This window comes from Canis lupus, chromosome 3 (genome assembly GCF_048164855.1).
Source record: "Canis lupus baileyi chromosome 3, mCanLup2.hap1, whole genome shotgun sequence".
Classification (NCBI taxonomy): Eukaryota; Metazoa; Chordata; class Mammalia; order Carnivora; family Canidae; genus Canis; species Canis lupus.
Genome location: NC_132840.1, coordinates 85,774,950 through 85,786,582, shown reverse-complemented (window position 1 = coordinate 85,786,582; position 11,633 = coordinate 85,774,950). Strand labels below are relative to the sequence as shown.

The following is an 11,633-nucleotide window of genomic DNA, read 5'->3' as shown; positions in this document are numbered from 1 at the left end:
TGGACAAAGGGGTAGAGAGAGGAAAACCAATGAGAGCTTTTGGAAGAAGATAGTGGGTTTCCATAGCAAACGTGGGTTTGGGTAATGAAAGGATTTGAAAGGGTTTTCGTAGTGGACACGAGGAGATCCCTGGTGCAATGAAAGGGGGTAAGAAAGAGAAGATGTATGAAAAGAAAACTTCATCTCGACTAATCCTGCTGGTGGTAAACCTGCAGTCATAGAAGTTAACCTCCTTGGGCAAAATCTCATATTACCTTTATCGACTACCTATATTCTGTGCTGTATTATACAGATATTTGAAGTAGAAATATGACTTCTATGTAATGCCCTATTATTTTCCTGGACATGGCATCGACATTTCTTTCTATATCACACCCGCCGTCCTCCATGAGATTTAATGTAACAGTTGCTTCCAGGCATTTTTCTCCTTTTCCCACAAGTTTTGCTTTCTGATCATCGTGACTCTCTGTCCAGACGTGTTATTTCTTCCCTTCTTCATGGGTATGTCCTGTCTCTTCCTAACTACCAACCTTTTTAGTCTGATCAGCTATGCATTCTAAAGACAAAATCCTACATTGCGGTGCTGAATACATAATAACTTCTTATTTTCTCCTCTTGTCACCTTATTCCTGACCTTGACATGCTAGAAAAGATGAAAACCTCATTGGAGCTCCCGCTGTGCTTTCTTCCTTCAGCCTTCAATGCTACTGGAGATGTGTGTCTTCCAGGTTCTTCTTTCTATGTCTAGTGTTTTAATATAAATCCAGAATGGGAGCAATTGTGGGATTGGTAAATCTTAGCTTCCTATCCATATTATTTTATGGTTCAAAAAGCAAGAAAGCTGCTTCTTTATCTTTTAAGATTTATTCATTTATTTGGGAAGGAGAGAGAGAGAGAGAGAGAGAGAGAGAGAGAAAGAGAGACAGATTGAGAGAGAATGTGCACACATGTCCAGGAAAGAGCGGAGGGAGAGAGTCTCAAGTAGATGCCACACTGAGTGTGGAGCCTGATGGGAGACTTGACCTCACGACCCACGAGATCATGACTTGAGCTGAAACCACGAGTCAGACGCTTAACCGAATGAGCCACCCATGCACCCCTAAATAAGAAAGCTCTTTAAATAATCATGCCAGGTCTCCACTGGATTACCTCCATTTTTTTTCTTAATTATAGTATCACCAACCTCCACCCCACATTTCCGATCATCAGACAAGGGTGCCTGTGCATGGTCTTCTGAGCTCATTTCACACAGGGCACTACTGTGTCTCAGAAAGCCCACTCTCTGGGCAGCCTGGGTGGCTCAGCGGTTTAGTGCCGCCTTCCGCCCAGGACGTGATCCTGGAGACCCGGGATTGAATCCAATGTCGGGCTCCCTGCATGGAGCCTGCTTCTCCCTTTGCCTCTCTCTCTCTGTCTCTCTCTCTCTCTCTCTCTCATGAATAAATAAATAAAATTAAAAAAAAAAAAAAAAGAAATCCCACTCTCTCCCTCCCAGGGCAAAACTCTTAACATCTTCCATCCCCCCCACCCCATTTTTCCATATCTCTTTAGCTTAGCCTTAATTCTTCCATTCTCGGCATGTTTTTATCTGCAGGATTTCTGTCCTTTGGAATCTCTCTTCATAAGCTCTGAAAACGTTCCTGATGGTTATTTCTTCCACCTCCTTAGGAATACATTCTTGCATTGGTAGCACAAATACTGTGACTAATATAGACGGGCAGCCATATACAGCTCATTAGCACAGGTTCCCTTGTATCCAGGCGTAGAAGATGTTCTGTTTCCAGAACATTTTGTTTTTGGTTTTTTGGGTTTTGTTTTCTTTTCTTTGATCCTCGCTTCTCCCTGAACTTGCTAAAATGCAAGTCAATGGTGCACTGCTAGTAATTAACAATTAAATTCCAGTTTCCTTGTCTCCTCTGAACATCAGGAAAGCTAAAGTCAGGTCCACATTTTGATATTATCAGGAGCAAAGACTTCTGCCCACCTCTCTTCTTTGAACTAAAAATGTTGCTCCCACTAGAATGAATCAGAGTCAAATAGAAGCCCCGAGCAATATCACACTAATTTAATTTGGAAAGCGTGTCACCAGAGGGCACGGAGAAGAGGTACGTTGGCACATTTGCTGACTAACTGACGGCTTTGGAAACATCTGTATTCATCTTGGATTGCACTTGGCCACAGTCCAGACAAAATTTGGTTCTCTTTTCTGCCAGGCTTCATTTTGGTACCAGGGCGTGAGGGAGGACATTCTTCCTGAGAAATATTTCAAATGAAACACCAGTGTTCTGGAATGGTTGTAGGCACAGACCTGCTTAGGGGAAGGGGCTGCACTCAGTAACCTCGGGGGGACTTTTGAGGTCTTGGATCTGCTGCATTTCTACTGTAACCAGAGCTAGACCTAACTGCTTCGTCTATAAAAATCCCTCCCAAAGGTCTCCCTTACTGGAAGAGAAGTGAGCAGCATGCAAATGAGCAGTCTCAAGCCTTCCTGGGATTGCTGTTTTGGCTCCAGCTCCCTGCCTCTTTCTCTGCCCAGCTCTCATCCCAGAAGCTTGGTCGTGGGCCACACCAGAGCAGCAGGCTCGTTCCCAGAGGCGGCTCCATTGACAACTCTCGGCTCCCTCTAAGACGGCTCCATCCGTCCACCCGAGGGTCGGAGGGCACACTGGGTGGCTCTGCACCACCCCCCGCCGCTCCCCCCGCTGCCTATCTGCCTTCTGGTCGGGAGTCACCTCTCTAATCTCTAAAAGGCATCTGGCTGTCTTTGCAGTGATCTGTGTCGCTGCCTCCACCTCAATGACAGCAAAAACTCCTGGGGAGAAGAGCTTAGGCTCCAGAGTAGTTTGTAGAGTGGGAGCTGGGAACGGGTGCAGAACACGCGAGCTCTGTTGACACGACCCCTATGCCGCAGGTTCAGTTCACGAGCAGTGCAGCCCGGGGACACGTTAAAGCAACCAACATCGAAAATCGCCTTTAAATTAGGCCTGGCACCTGTGCCGTGTAACTCCCGGCAGCCCGCAGGGAGTCCACGCGTTTGTGCTGTGCTCGTGCCCCCGCTTAGGGACGGCTGCCCCACTGCAAGCACAGGGCCGACGCTCCCTAAATACCCATCACATCAAAACCCCCACAGAGTAACACTGATACCTAGCGATACAAGAGGCCTGTGAGGACAGAGAGGGGTCCGCGCCTCAGCAAAACAGACTAAGCTGCCTTCGCAAACGTGGTCTTGGGATAAATTTTGATTTCCACGCATGCACATGTGCACATGTGTGACATGCACCTTCTTTCCATGAAGGATACTCCGTTCCCCTGTGACGTGTTAGATCTGTGACACGGCCCCCACCGCTCACCTGCATTTCCAAGTGCAAGCGCAGCCTCAGTTACACACACACACACACACACACACACATGCACACAATCAAGAAGGAAAACCAGGGCAACGCAACCGTCGGCCACACACCGGACATACCCCGGGCCCGGCCTGGAGAGCCTCTCGCCCTCCAGCTCCGGCTTTGCCCACGAGGCTGACACGGCATTGCCCTCTGCCTCCAGGTCCCTGGGACGGGGCTGGCATCTGCTGAATGAGCAGTCTGCACTCCCAACCCAGCATCTGGGGCGTAGGAACTCAGATCCTGGAACTTATTTCAAGGTCAATTTGCTTTAGAATCCAAACCCATTTACCATAAAGTAGAGATATGCTGGAGAGAGGAGGGGGGCCCTCAGGAAGGGAAGGCACGTTCATTAAAACAGCTGTAGGAAAGCCGAGCACTACACACGGCCGAGTGTGCACACACACGCACGCACACACGTCCTCACCACCTGTGTCTTTTGAAAACCCTGTCTCGATCTGCACTTCCCTCAACATCCTCCCGCCGCCGGGGCTTGTGCAGCTCAGGTGCTGGGCCCCAGGGAGCGGGGCTGGGGGGGCCTGTCCACATGTCACCATTGTGGGTTAAGGCAAGGTGCTCCCCCGGCACGCCGCAGCCCCCCGCCTCTCTCCGAGTCACCAGGCTGGCACTAAACTATGACCGGCCCCTTGCAGACACTTCCCGGAGCCGCTGACAGATTTCCTTGAGCCGTGAGTAAAGCTAGGGTGTCACGGAGAATTGGCAGTGGCAATTTTCGCCTCATTGTCAAATTGCTTCCTCTGTTTTCTGATGGCCTGTCCCTCTCCTCGTGCCCTGCCTGTGGTCATTTCTCATTTCCCCGTTTTGAGGAATAATTTTTCCTCTGTCCTTCCACTCCCAGGTCCTGTCCCCGGGGCAGCGGAGATGCTCAGGGACCAGTTTGGCCAGATGCGGCCTTGGGGGTAGAAGGGGCAGGGCCCGGTCACACAGCCGGGGACAGGAGGGCGCGGTGTGGCCTCACCAGCCTGCCACGGCCCCTGGGGACCTAGCCTCCCCTCCTTGCCCTGCGCAGAGCCGGCGACAGGTCTTCACGGATGACTTGCCACCCGGTAAAGAACCAGGCTGTGCCGGCGAGCGCAGCTGAGGGAGCAGCGGAGCAGCAAGCAGCACTGGTCGGCTCGTTCTGAGGACGCTCCTCAAGGCCCCGCCAGGAAGAGAAACAAAGGCCGCCTTATGGACAGGCTCCCCCAAAGGCCGTTCTCTTGACGCTTCGGGGCCGAGGGCACCTGGTGTGCTGCACACACCCTCGACCTTGGCTCCTCAAGGGCACGCAGGCCTGGTCTCCAGGTCATTGCCGAGGTCACTGCTCAGGGCAACAGAGCTCCTGCGGTGACTCTGGGCTGTCCGTTCGCCGGCCGGTCCGACAGCTATTCCATCGGGCCCCTGCTGTATATGTTCTCGGCATCACGCAGGTGCCAGGAGATTTGCAGAAGAGGCATGAGACAAAAACCCCTGCTTTCCATGAGCTGGGAGCTGGGAGCTGGAAAGGGCTACCCATCCAGGGCGACCCGTCCTCGATGCCACTGGGGCTTCTGTGAGCCAGGGTGGTGCTAGCTTTTGACTCTAGCCCCTCACCTCGTGAAGCAGCTGCTGTCACCATCCCCTTATCGCAGAGCCTGGAAGACGTTAGTGACTTGACCCAGGTCTGAGTGAGAAGGCAGGATTCGAACCCTGCTCAGACTCCAGTCCTCCGTCCCGGGGTCTAACCCGCGAGTGTGCTGTCTCCAGGGAGTCTGATGATCACTTTGGCTGGAAATCTCTCTGTTCGCCGGCACTTTGGGAGCTACAGAGGCAGGGTCAAGCAAAAAGGCCTTCTCCGGCTTCAAGACCTCCTGGTTTTACCACCGCCCCACGTTGGAGGGGTGAGGGAGGCAGGGCACACTGAGGGCGGGGGCCTGGGATGCAGTTGTAAGAGATAAGGAGCCGGATGGATCCAGCGGGGGCCCAGGGCGAAGCCGGTCACATGACAGGAGATTATCCAGTGTCTCACTTTCAACTAAGCAATTTCAAATCTCAGCGTGTTTTCCAATTTCATAGTCGTGGTGGACAATATGCAGCTGCAACAGCTTTTTGTGCTCTGAGACCTGGGACAGACAATGGCAGTTTTATAACCCAGGGGACCTTTAAACAAGAACTGACAAAGCAGTGACAATCTCAGTGAAAAAGTCACCCAAAGCCAGCCCCAGAAAACTGGGCCAAATGGCAGGGAAGAGCTTCAGGCCGGCGCGGGCCTCGGGAGAGGAGTTTGCAGCTCCCTCGGCCGCGGCTCCGGGCCTTCCTCTGGGGCCGCTCGCTCTCCCTGGCTGGCGAACCGGTGCTCTGCTCTGGGCCTGGGGGAACGGCAGCGGTTTTGTCCCCTTGGGGAGAATACGAGATCAAAAGAAAAAGAACTGACCCATTTTTGGGGAAAGTGTTTATTTTCTGGCATAGAAGTCTAGTTGCTAATAATAGAGCTAGAGTTGGGGAGTGGGTCCCCCGTGAGCGCGGGGGCAGGAACTCGGCCTCCTGGGCATCAGGGCGCTTATGGGAACTCTTCTTCTCTGACCAGGTGACACCAGGGACAACTACAAGTAGAGCCTGTGCCTGCAGCCCTTGCAGATCCTCTGCATTGCCGGAAGGGGGCACACACTTCAAAAAGCAGCTCCTCAAAATCCCTGCTTCTTGTTGGAGACCACCGGCAGGCGCCACCCCGGAATCCCCGTGACACCTTGCAAGCACTGAGGCCTGCACAGCTCTGTGCATCCTGGTGTGAAGAGGCCTCTCCAAGCCCCTTTATGATACCAATATCTGAGGTTTTCTGCAAAGCAGGGAAGGAAACACATGATGCGTGTCTATACGTAAGAAATGGAATTTCACAAAGGGAGTGAGTGAGCCGAGGGTACAGAGAGCAAGGGCCAGACTGCTGGCGACCAGAGCGCCGCTGCTTCCTTGGCTACGGAGTCAAGGCCGGGACGCAGGGCTCCTCTCTGGGGCCGTGTGATGGTGCGAGTGCCCACGCACCTCAAAGTGGGGATGCCACACACACAAACAGACCTCGGGTCTCCCGGGCTGTGTGGTTTGGGGCTAAATGCTTAACTTCTCGGAGTCTCGATTTCTTCCTCTGTGAACCGGGAATGATAAAAACACCTCTGAATGGTTTGGTGAGGATGAAATGCAACCACGTAGGTAACCTTCTTGGCACAAGCCTGGTGCTTGATCAACGCCCGGTGAGTGGAAGCTGCAATTGCTAAATTTTTTTTTGAAGACTATTCAAGGTAAGTCGTGGTTAAGTTTTCAATTTTTACTAAATTTGAAAGACGGGTCCGTTCGATCATGGATTCTAAACTCGGGGTGGCATTTGGTGGTCCGTGTCAGAAAGGAAGGAACAGCATACCCCCGAGGAGCAGCCTGAGGAACACGACCAAGAGGTCCTAACAGAACTTATTGCAAGAAATACGCTTTTCACAGGAGGCCAAGAAGACTTGGGAATAACTGAAAATATTATTTCAGAGACCACAGCATGAAGGCTCAGGCTTTGGACAAACTAAGATATATGGCTCGTGCTCGTGGTCAGTGGGATGGTGAGGACGGCCAGCATGAGAGGGCTGCTGGTAGGAGTTGACTTATGCGCGTCAATGGCAAGGACCGTGTTCCAATGTGCAGGCGGATGGCTGGCTCCCAGATAAAAGCTCCCAACTGGACTCTTTTCTGCAAGGAAGCGGGTCTGATGGGAGACCAAAAGGGACTCCATTCCCATAAGGGAAGTAGGAACCGAGGAACGGAAGCTTGAAGGAAGACCACTTGCAAGGGGCCAGGCTGGGGGCTTGCTTGAGGACAGCTCAGGCTACGTGTCCTCACGTGGGCCTCATCCCAAGGCTGGAAGCCTCATGGGGCAATGGCCTTGGAGATGATTCATTAAGGTGAGGCTGCACTGGGGGTGTCTAAGAAACGGACTCCTGCAGCAAGGCCAGCGGCAAGAGTGACCACCAGGCCACGGGTGAACACGGCTGGAGCTGGGGCGCAGCTTCCTGCTCCTCTGCGCACAGGCTCCATCCAGCCAGAAGCTGCTTTCCTTCGAGTGGAGCTCTGCCGCACACCTTTTTGTGGCGTGGCTGTGGCGTGGAACTCGTGTTCCACCATGTTAAGTCTAACCACGGAAGCGGTCCTCGCAGTGTGTGTTGTCACTAGTTCAGCATTTGATAAACATGTGAGGTGACAATGTAAAGTGCTTCATCTGTAACCGTCTTGCAATTTCAATTCAATTTAACTCAATAAGCACATGTTTGACATCTAATATGCATCCATTTCTTTTCCTCAGCTCTGCTTCCCTCCATGAAACTTTGCACACTTCTGGATCGACTTTGGGCTGAAAACATTTTATTCATAAATTTCAATAGCTTGGTGATGCATCGCAGCAGCCAAAACGTTTTTCACATTAACATTGAGATGAGCCCTCTAAACAGTTCGAGCACATTTTGTATGACTCCAGTGTATTAGTTATCTATCACTGCATAACGAATCAGCCCAAATCTTGAGGCTTAAACTGCAATAACACTTCATTATCTCTCACGGTTTCTGTGGATCAAGAATTCAGGAGGAGCTCAGATGGCAGCGTGGGTCAGGGTCATGTATGAGGTTGACGTCTGATGCAGGCTGGGGCTGAAGGCATCCAAAGGCCCGGCTGGGACTGCGGGGACCACATCCAAGGCGGCTCCCTCACGTGCCTGCAGAGCCGGTGCTGCTCATTGACTGAGAGCGTTGTGAGTGTGCTTCGGATACGGGGGCAGGCTTGCCCTCAAGTAAGTGGTATGAGAAAGAAGGCAAAATGGCAATACCTGTCATGCCCGAGCCTTTAAACTCACATCACATCTCTCCATCTCCATCACACTCTGTTGGTCCCATAGGGCCAGCCTTGATGCTTTGTGGGAAAAGACAATGAAGATGTGCACCCCAGGAGCTAAGGCTCCCTGAAAGAAGGAAACTCCAAGATTGGCTACCACCACCGGCAACTGATAGCTGCAGTCGACTTCTGGACTCTCCTAGGAAGCATATGCCACGTGCACAGACACGCAAGTCGGCAATTCCAGCTCCATGTGGGAAAAGTCTCGCTTTTCCCACCTCAGGTGACATATTTGAGCGTATTTCATTGGCTCTGGCGACTTCGGTGGCACCACTCCATCCAGTTCAGTCACAGCACTGTGCCTCCGTCCTTCGTTCCTTTGTGTTCCAGGCGCCAGTTCCTAGTACGAGCAACAGGGCCGGTGCACGCAGTCAGGTCCTTAGCTCCGTTTGAATTAAAACCCTTTTGTCTTTCCCCCTTGCTCTTTTCCTCGTTCCTTATATAAGTGGAATCCCCTTTGATCTATTGTTATTTCAGTCCCAGAGCAGTGCGATTCCACTCAGAGGGGCTGGAGAGGCAAGGAGCCAGAGGATTTATCCTGTAATTACCAAATTCATGTACATACGCAGAGTGTAGCATATGATTATAAAATGCTATCATACAAGCAGGAACCCGGACTTATTTCTGTACAGATCGAAGGTATCATTTGAAGTTCAAGTTCTGTTCGAGTTTCTCCACCAACCTGTGCTAGGATAACCTGCTATTACCTCCTATGTCACATATTCAAGTAAAGCCCAATGCATCATTCCTCCTCAGGTCAACTCTCCCTCCTAACTCACATTTTTTCTATCCACGTTTCCACCTAAAGAGGTACAAAGGCTAAAAACTCAAGCATCTCCTTAGTTTACATGATCCCCTTTGCCCCGTATATACACACAGTGACAGGCTGACATGTCTCTCTTCTCCATCCTTCTTTTCCCTTCTCCTAACCACATTTTCCAAGTATCTTTCATCTTCCCATATATTATTTGCATCAATATCTTAAGTTGTCTGGCCATGTCTGATGCCTCTGACCCAAACGGATCTGCATGCTTTGACCAGATCAATTCTTAAATGGCACTTTGGTCATTTCATTCATATGTTCAAAGCACCTTCTGCTTTTTGTCCCAGGATGAAGTCAAGACTCCTTGGCCTGATATACAAGATCCTCAACATTTATTCCAAAGTATATTTCTGCTTACTTTTCACTCCCACCCAACCCGAGAGCCCTTATCACATGCTTCTACTCTACTCATGCTCTCTTCCGCCCCTGTTACAGCCTTGACCGACAGCTTTGGCGTTGCGCATCCAAATTACATCCATCCGTGCTCCCCACTTCCCCATCCCACACCTATGAGGGCTCTGGCTCCTCCTGGACTCTGCTTGTCTTCAACTCCAATTGCAGGTATCGTCCACTATGCTCACTTGCCCCGATGTATAACCTTGTGTTAAAATCAATCTCTCCTGCTCTGGGTGCAGAATTCCTGAAACGATAGTCTTCTCGTAGTCAAGACTGTGGGTCTTCTCCACTCACCTGAGTTGAGCACATGGCTCTACATATATGAAGAAGTCAAGATTTATTTATGGATGAATTCTGTGAGCCAGAAACCCTAATAAAAGCCCCAGGAGCAAGGTTTTTAACAGCTTCCTCTCTTCCTCTTCTGGCTCAACAGCTACTTTGGGTGGAAAGAGCTAGACTTCCCATCATGGTTAAATGCAAAATATTCGATTTTGCATCAGTGAGGGGCACAGCAGCCTCCTGCCCAGCAGAGGAGACACTCCATTTACGCTGCTCTTTCGGATTCCCCAGTTTTGTTTGTTTGCTTGCGCTAGGTTTATTTTCTCTCTCAGTTTACCCTGTTTATTGTTTGACAATTTAACTATTGTTTCTGGTGCCAATGGCAAGTGTCCTATTTAGGGCTACCCACTGTGGGAAGCTGGGGTAATTGCACTTGTACATTTTTGTTTTCCACAAGATGCTGCTCGGGTGATAGAGCCAGGACTGCACAAATGGCTGAAACAAAGAAATGTATTTCTCCTGTCGCCAAGGGCAGAGACTCCCACCTCTTTTGCTAGATGAAGGGATGAAAGCAAGAGAAAGACAGGCATCCTGAGATCTGCTGTCTTCTGGAAGAGGAAAGCCTCTCTTTGGTATCTTCTCCCTGACAGAGAATAATGACCTTAAACCCACATCCTAATTAGCATTTATATTAAGTGAACTAGGGACCGGGTAGAAGGGTTGAAGACAGAAGCATGTTTTGGCTGTTAGGGAGGAGTGAATAAGGGGGAGTAGTTATTTACTCGTCCAGCAAATAAGGATCTATTAAGTGCCAGCCCCAGGGACTGGCATTGTTACTCCTACAAAAAACACCAAGAAATAAATCCAGCTCAAATGCAAACCACAGTCTGCCTTTGCGGTGCCTTTTCCTCATCAAGGAGTCTTTGATCTTCTCTGGATTAAGTCAAAGACTGTCGATGGAAACCCAAACTGAGTCACAGTCTGGGAACCACACAGCATGAAAGCAGTGATGGAGGAGGCCGAGGTCATAGCTTTCATTACTAAGTGTGGGCAAGGTGCTTCCCTGCAGTGTGTTCTCTCAGACTTGGCCTTGTCTGGGCTTAAATGGCTTTAATAATAGAGCTTCGACCATACCACAAGGCCTTAATATTAAGCCAGGCATAATAATAGTGAAATAACCCACCATGCCAAGCAATTTAAGCCTAAGCTCTCAGTGTGGCTGAGACAAACCAAACTCAGAAGGCCAATGCCAGCATGACTCAGAGAACATTACCCCAGAAGTCACTGATCACCAATCTACAGTGTATAGGATCGAGGCCTGTAGACCACAAACCTCCACACCGGGAAGCCTCCCAAGGTTCAGGGGGAAGCTGAGTGGGAATGTGTCTTGTCCACACCCTCACCGGAGCACCTCTACTTTTCTTGTTCTTAACTATTGAGGATTCACATTGATTTATTTTGATGACAAGAGCTCCCTTGGGTTTTCCAAAATGTTTCAAATTATTATCTGAACAAATATTTCCAGCTACTATAGGTAGCAGGACTACCAGAGAGCCAAAAAGATCAGGATGAAAAATTTGATAGCTAATCACAGGTGTGCCACCAACTTTGTGGGACTCCTTGAATCTCCATGTCTCTGGAGATGCGTTCTTATTGTCTAACGTATAAAGCAACTCCACCAGTTGGTATTAGAGAAGCCTTCATGAGTCAGACATGAGAAAAGAGATAGAGAGACAGAAAGGGGGAAGGAGAGAGAGAAAGAAAGGCAGACAGAAAAAGAAAGAGGAGAAGGAATAATGGACAGGCTTGAAGGGGAACAAGAAATGGTATATGCAAACTTCCGGGAGAC

General features: G+C 50.1%; 1 protein-coding gene across 1 annotated transcript in view; it reads right to left on the bottom strand.

Annotated features, from left to right (window-relative positions):
* Positions 1-11,633, bottom strand: part of NTM (neurotrimin) — a 941,158-nt gene that overhangs the window by 697,698 nt on the left and 231,827 nt on the right. The window lies entirely within an intron of this gene.